The sequence below is a fragment of the Balaenoptera borealis genome (genome assembly GCF_965194805.1).
Source record: "Balaenoptera borealis genome assembly, chromosome: 8".
NCBI classification, from domain to species: domain Eukaryota; kingdom Metazoa; phylum Chordata; class Mammalia; order Artiodactyla; family Balaenopteridae; genus Balaenoptera; species Balaenoptera borealis.
The window spans coordinates 9,442,220-9,449,480 of NC_138865.1; the positions used below are offsets into that span (position 1 = coordinate 9,442,220).

Consider the following 7,261-nt stretch of genomic DNA (forward strand, 5'->3'; position numbering starts at 1 on the left):
CCCGCCCTTCCGAGCGCTCCCACTTGTCACTTTCCCCAAATCCGCATTTTCCTTGGCGCAGCTCTCCCCAAGCAAGCAGGAGAGGGAGGTACCCGGGGGCAGTGAGAATGACGTGTGCTGGTGCAGAGAGGGGGCGGGGGGCTGCGGGCCCGGCTCTGTGGACCGGCTTCTAATCCTCTTGTTTTCGGTACAGTCAGCAGATGTGGCTTCTTTTAGCTGAATAATCCGTTAAAGGAAAAATAATTTTTCAAAAGGACCTCACCCGAAGAGGATGGCGAGCGAGATTGGGGCTTGGTAAGATAAATTAAAAGGCTCCAAATTCTCTCTGTCCCTCTCTGCCTTCCTCTCTCCCCTGCTGCCCCTCCCTCCTCCTCCGTCCCCTCCCCCTCCCCCTTCTTCCCCATCCCCTGCAATCCGCCCTCGACGTGAGTTCACGCGGAGGGCTGGATTTCCAGGCTAAACCGCAACTTGCGCTGCGCGTTATTATTATTCATCTGAGGGCGCTGCCGCTGCAACCTTTGCCTCCCGCTCTGCGCTCCTTCCCCCCGGCGCCGCCGCCGCCGCCGCCAGCAGTGCAGTCCGCCCTGCACGCATGCTCTGGCTCGCCAAAGGGAGATTCTGAATTTTTTTTATCATGCTCATGATCATCACCATGACGCTTCTTATCATGGTTATCATTTCCTCCTGCCAAGGGGAGCGACCACCAGCGCCTGCTCTCCGCCCGCCCCTTCCCCAGCGAAGGCAGCCACTCGGGCTGGGCCCCGGCGGCCGCTCCCTAGATGCGGACTTCCTTTGCCTCTCCGTATCCCTCCCTCATTCTTCTGCCTGTACATTATCTTGATCCCTTTTATTCCAGTAGATCTACTGCCTTTCGTTGGAACGCTGCGGACTGCGACCAGTCTCTTAAAAAGAAGAACAGAGAGAAGAAGACCCTGAATAGACCCTCCCACCCCCACCCCGGACAAAGCACTTTGGGTTTCGCCAGAAGGGATGAGCGGGAGCGCTGGCTCCGGAATACGAGTGATCTCCCGTGCGGTAGGGGGCCCGCCCGGCGTGCGGACCTCTGAGGGTATTCGAACTGAATTTTATTTATCCTTTTGGTGTGCTTGGACAGTGTCGTTGTTGGGGAGGAGTTGCGTTTGCTTGTTTGTCTGTTTGTTTTCTGGGAATGGGAGCAGAATTGTGGGAGATCAGGTAGACTCAGCTTGGCTTTCCTGCTCCCTGCCTCACCCTCTGGAGATCCGGGTGTTGGAGAGGAGACTGGGGGGCAGAAGGCTTAGAAAAGAGTAGAAGCCGGAGATGATGGCTGGAGGGCTAAGGGAATAGTGGCGGGAGGGGGACGCGAGCGGGGATGGGCCAGCTGGAGGAGGAGGGTGAAAAGAAGGGGTCTGTTTTAACCCCCCTTTGGGTTCACAGGATGGGTTTTGCTGGGGATGAGAATACTGATGTCTGTTGATAGGAGCTCTGAGAAATTGATGAAAAATTGATATGTCCATGTACACACTTAAGGAGGCGTCTGGATTTGTGTGTAAACAGAGTGGAGAGGTAGAGGAGGGCATGGAGGGAAGGGGCTGAAAATAATGTCTTATTATCCCTTTGGTTTCGGGGATTCTCATTCTCTGGCCCTCTCCCCCTATTTTTCCGGGGGTGGGGGGGAAACCCAGGGATCCAGCACATTAGGCAAGAGTGACTTTTAAATTTGTGCCCACCCTTCACCTGGTAAAGCCCGTTGACAGTTTCGGGTGGGGTGGGGAGAGTGGTAGGGGTGTTTCGAAGACATAGATATTCTCTCTCTCTCTCTCTCCCCCCTTCTCTCTCTCTCCCCCTCCCTCCCTCTCTCTCTCCCCCTCCCTCCCTCTCTCTCTCCCCCTCCCTCCTTCCCTCCCCTCCCCTCCCCTCCGTCTCCTCCTCCCTCTCTATGCCCCCCCTTCACTCTCTTCCTCCCTCCTACCTCCCTCGCTCCCTCCCTCCCTGCTGCATTTTGCATGAGCTATCTAGGTCATTAGCATTTTAGCGTATGCAAGACTTGACAAAGCTGATGAGGGGCCAGATGGGCCTCGGTCTTATGGGTGTTTTTTTCCTTCCCCCCCCACCCTTTTTCTTTTTCCCCTCCACCACTTGGGACCTGAGCGAGAGGACTGCAGCAGCCGAGTTCCGGAAGGCTGATTCCCAGATCCTGGCCCCGGACCCCGGCAGCTAGCCCCTGCGGCACGCCCGGCCCGGCTGCGCCTGGACTCGGCGAGCGAGGTAAAGGCTGCGGCCGCGCGCCCTGCCCTGCCCTGGCAGCCGCTGCAGAGCTCCTGCTGCCCTGCTCGTTCCTTGCCCTCGTCTTCCCCCTCCTGGCCCCCCTCAGTTTCCTGGGCAAAGCTGAGGGCGAGGTGGGTGGGTAGGGTCTGCTGCGCTGGGGCGAGGTGGGGTTGGTGGTGTTTTTTGTTTTGTTTTGTTTTGTTTTTTTCATTGTCTGGGGTTGCAGGGGAGGCAAGGCTGGCGGAAGGGGCCGGGGGAGTCGGGGTAATTAACACGGGGGAGGCACCCCTCCGTTTCCCACTTCCACCCACATCCCGCAACCCACCACCCCCTCCGCTTTGCAGGAAAAAGCCTGGATCCGAAAGGATGGGGGAGAACAAAGAGCCTTTGGAAGACGTCGCTGTTATCTCATTGTCTGTGTGATCGGGGGAGCTGCGGTAGGGAGGATGCTGTGGTCCCTTTCTCCCTGCGCTCCCCCACCCCGAGCCTGTCCCCGCTGTCAGTGCGCACGCACACGCGCCGCTTTTTCCTTGTTTTTCCTTGTTTTCTCATTCCATCTTCTCCCCATCCCCCTTCCTTTCTTCCACCTTTCCTTCCTTCCTCCTTTCCTTCCTCAGGAGAAAGGCCTCTCTCTCCGTGTTCACAGCGGACCTTGATTTAAATGTCCATACAATTAAGGCACGCGGTGAATGCCAAGAATGGGGCTGGCTGTGCACCGTCGGTCCGCGAGGGCCCTCCGAGGAAGGAGCCACAGAGCCGAGGCGCCCTCCGCAGAGCTCAGCGCTGCGGCTTCAGGCGGGAGGGGTCGCGGGCTCTCGCCGGCTGGGCTGCCCCAACCGGAGCCTTTGGGCTGGGGAGGTGTGTGGCTTGTGACAGACAGGGGCTTAGAGATGCAAACAGACTCAGAGAGAAACAGAAGCCGGTTCTGTAACAGAAACACAGATCTGTGCAAGCCCAGATTGGGGGGGGGGGGCGGGGGGCGGGGAGGCAGTTGCTGTGAGCGCATTGCGGAGTGCTTCCGTGTGCAGATTTTTCTCTGGGCTCGGGGTGCATTGTATGCGGGGCGACACCTTTCTTCGTGGCTGTGTTTTTGCTCTGGTCTTAGCTTTTGGTTTACCCTTTAAACGAATAAGCTGGCATCCAGAAGACCGGCAGACTGTGTCAGGGCTGGGACTGCAGATATATTGGGTTCTGCTGGCGGTTGGGGGTTGGGGGGAGGGCAGCCAGTAGGAAGGGAGGAGGAAGGTGTTTGTCCCCCTTTGCTGTAGCGCTGTGGGCACCTGACAAGCCAAAGGAAGTCATTGAGATACAGGGGGAAGAAGCACCAAACTCCTGGACCGTTCACCGCAAGCTCCATCAGAGCTGAAAGTATGGCCAGGGCTCTCAGGAGCAACTCACTTCCTCCTGGCGGCTGCAGTTGCAGTTTCAGGCAGAGATCCAGGAGATGCCGAGGAGGGGAGAGGTGCAGTAACCTACATGGACCCAAGGGGGTGGAGGCGGTGCGTTCCTTTTTAAAATCTGAACAGAAGGAAAAACAGAATGTGTACAGGTGGGGGTCTGAGGAAAGACTGTTTTTGAAAGAGGCCATTCAGGGAATGGTAAGGGTTAACCCTCCCTCATCCTGAAGAGCCTGCTACCCAAATCAGCCTTCCTCCCCATCGGCAGACCTAGTGCAGCAGCTGGTCCTAGAGATCCCCCTGCGCTCCACAGTCACAGCCCCACCCCCGACCCTGAGCTGCAGTGGAGAGACCTAAACTCATTAATTTCCAGGTGGAGAAAATGGAGGAGGGGCAGGTCCCTGCAGAGAAAGGAGGCCAAGACCTGGATCTTCCCACCCTGGAAGGCTGCTGCCTCCCTTTCCCCGCCCCTGGCAGAGGCCCGTCTTTGCAAGACCAAGGCCATAAGCGATGCTTACAGTTTTAGTTTGATTCCTGACAGAGTAATCAAGGCCTAAAAGAGTCTCAGCTGAAGCTTACTGAGGAGCTCTTTCTTCTCCAAAGCCTCAGTATAGCCCACGAAATAAATTAGTATTCATGGATCCCTAGCCTCATGTCCTCCCAAGTATTTACTGAGTACCTACTATGTGCCGATCATTGTGTAATTATTATATCTTGGGTTTTTCCTTTGCCTTCCTAAGGGAGTGTCTGAAGTCAGGTGAGGTTAAGTGTGCTGTGCCCCATTCCAGACACTCCCAGAACCTTCTCTGAGTCTGGCAGAAATGTGCCAGAACCTACTCACCCCTGCAGAGAGAAGGCTGCAGTTCACGTCGTACAAACTGCAGGCACAGGGCTCTTCTTCACATCCCAGAAGGCAAGCCTGGCTGGAGGACAGAAGAGAAAGCAGTTTCTCTCACCCCGGAGCCTTAGCCAGGGTTGTCCTAAGAGGGACCGGCAGCCACTGCCTTCAAAACAGTCCTCCCTCTAAATGGTCCCTCCTTGGCCCTCCCCCCCCTCCTCTGAGCACTGCTCTTTCAGTGCTTTGGGGCCTGACTTAAGCCTCTGATGACCAACCCTCGACCCCACAGTTGTCCACATTAATGAGCCTCATCTCCGTAATTGCTTCCCCGTAATTCCATCAGACGTGACTGTGCCCTTCGCTGATGTGCCTGCCGCCAGTACAATCTCCAGATGCCTCCCCGAGTAACGCCCCTTTGAGGTGGAAACCTAACACGCTTCTCCCTGAGAGTTTAAACCGCAGGCACCATGGACGAGGCCTGCCAGGTTCCTGCTGCCGATAATTAGGATGGGAGGGGCGTATTTTCTTATTACTTATATAAACTCTTGTTCCAGAAAGCTCTAATGTGTGTGGGAGTGTTCTGGGTTTGCCGGGGCTTTTCCAGTGTTCACCAGGTCTCATTATGAAATGTGGTTTTAAGGGGGGCTTTAATGGCCGAAAATGGCACCGATGAATGCACCACTCTGCCCTCTGGGTAATTTCAAGGCCCCTTTTGTGTTCACCAAATAGAGGTATAAGGTGAAGAACAGTCCTAGCTTCTTACCTTCTGCTCTATTAGGGGCCTATTTCTGCCCAGCGGTATTTATGTAAGAAACCTGATGATTTCTGCTCTTTCAAGGCATTTCTTTAACCCTCAACGTCATCTTCACCCCTACCTCTCTGAGCCCCTCTAATTACAAGCTGTGGCTTAAATGAAGGAAAAACTATATGAATTTTTAAATGTAGGACATGTTTGGGGGCAGTTTGCTGACCGAATATGCTATGAAGACCCCCGTCGGTTCGCACACACCACCATCATTATGGTCCTCATGGTGATGGGAGCTCATAGGTTTCTCAAGGTGACAGCACCAGCTACTTTAAGATGGATTTAGAAATGTATCAAAGGAAAACTTGGTAATATTCTTCTTTCCCCTGCCAGACACGGCCCAGGCCCAGATCTCTGTTTAAGCGGAAAAGAAACTGATCCTTTAACAAAGGCAAAGGTAAATTCCTGTATGGCCTCTACATTCCTTTCCCTAGCGGGGTGGGGAGGGGGGACAGTTTTTGTGGGCGCATGAGGAGCCTTAACCCAAGAAATAAAGATTTGGGGGGAGGGGTAATTTCTCAGCAGGCATATGCCCATATACACATATATACATAGATTTTCTTGCACAATCATATCCATTGCTAATATTTATAGGAAGGCATTTAACCGCACATACAAAACATCCATCCACCTATACTATCTCCGCAGGGAAATAATTTTCTCTTTCCCTCTACTGGAACTTACATAATTCCCCCACCCCTTGTTCCAATCTTAGAATGGAGTCCTTTGGGGGCAGCTGCAAAGCATTCTCCCCAGGACAGATGGAACCACCCTTCCTCATCTACTCTGTGGGTGGGTCTAGTGAGTCAACACAGGCTGAGGGGTGTGCTGGTGGTTTGTGTTTGAGGCTTGCCTGGCTGATTATTGTCAATAACAATTATGAAAATTATAATACCTAATAAAGATGTTTTTTCTTCCAAGTCCCATCTAGAGTTCTTTTATTTGGGTGTTTTTGCCAAGCCTTACTCAATTTGACTTCAGTTTAAAAAACAACAACAGCAAAAAAAAACATTTAATACTTAATTGCATCTCCAGTGTAGACATAGGACAAGAAAAAGACTTCAAATGGGATGCATTCCGGTCCACGTGTGCTTGCTCTGGGACTTCAGTTTAAAAAACAACAACAAAAAACACTTAATACTTAATTGCATCTCCAGTGTAGACATAGGACAAGAAAAAGACTTCATATGGGATGCATTCCGGTCCACGTGTGCTTGCTCTGGGCCACCGTATGGGGACTCCTGGGGGCCTGGAGAGAGCTGCGTCAAATTCAGATGGCCTCGAAAAAAAAAGCAGGTATTATTGAGAGCAAGGAATGTTCCAGGTCAGAAATGAAGTGTCAGCAACTCTCAATAGAGTCACCTTTTCATTTTCTAATCCTTCTTCCTTTTGTCCTAAAATGGAAATGTTACCCAAGAAGTGAGGACCTGGGTCATGGTTTGCATACACACACACACACACACACACACACACACACACACACACCGCAAATAAACCTCCAGGATCACTGGGGACTTTCTCCAAATTAATGCGGGGAGGGAGGTTTATTTTAAATTAAAAGCCAATCTATTTATTTCTTAAACATACACAAATATAGAGACCTAGGACCTAGGAGGCGGTATTTTCGCTGGAAGTTCCATTTGCTGCTTGGTGCAACGTTCTCAGGCGGTTCTTCGCAGGGAGCGGCGGGCGAGCGGGTGCTACCAGGCGGCCGGCTCTGCTGCCGGGGCACCGGGCTAGGCCTCGCCGCCCATCCGGCCCGCGGCCCCGCGCCCCGGGGCTCCCAGTGACCCGCTTTCCAACGTGCACGAGGCTTGCTCTTTTTCTCCTCATGCCCCCAAGACACCTAAATCGAGCAAAGCGAAGATGAACAGGGCTGCTTTCCTTTTGCTTTTCTTTTTTTGCTCCTGTTTTCCCGGCTGTGATTTTTTTTTTTTTTTTTTCTCTTCTTGCTCAAGAAACTTGGGGCCCCAA

General features: G+C 53.1%; 1 long non-coding RNA gene across 2 annotated transcripts; it reads left to right on the top strand.

Annotated features, from left to right (window-relative positions):
- The first annotated feature begins 107 nt into the window (after positions 1-107).
- LOC309633703 lies at positions 108-6,207 on the top strand. 2 transcript variants are annotated; one of them, XR_014247668.1, is made up of 5 exons: positions 108-294; positions 857-1,069; positions 2,131-2,247; positions 2,592-2,684; positions 5,621-6,207. It is a non-coding gene; the product is annotated as an uncharacterized lncRNA (long non-coding RNA). The 2 variants fall into 2 exon arrangements; XR_014247669.1 differs by having other exon boundaries at positions 860-1,069.
- The last annotated feature ends 1,054 nt before the right edge of the window (positions 6,208-7,261 follow it).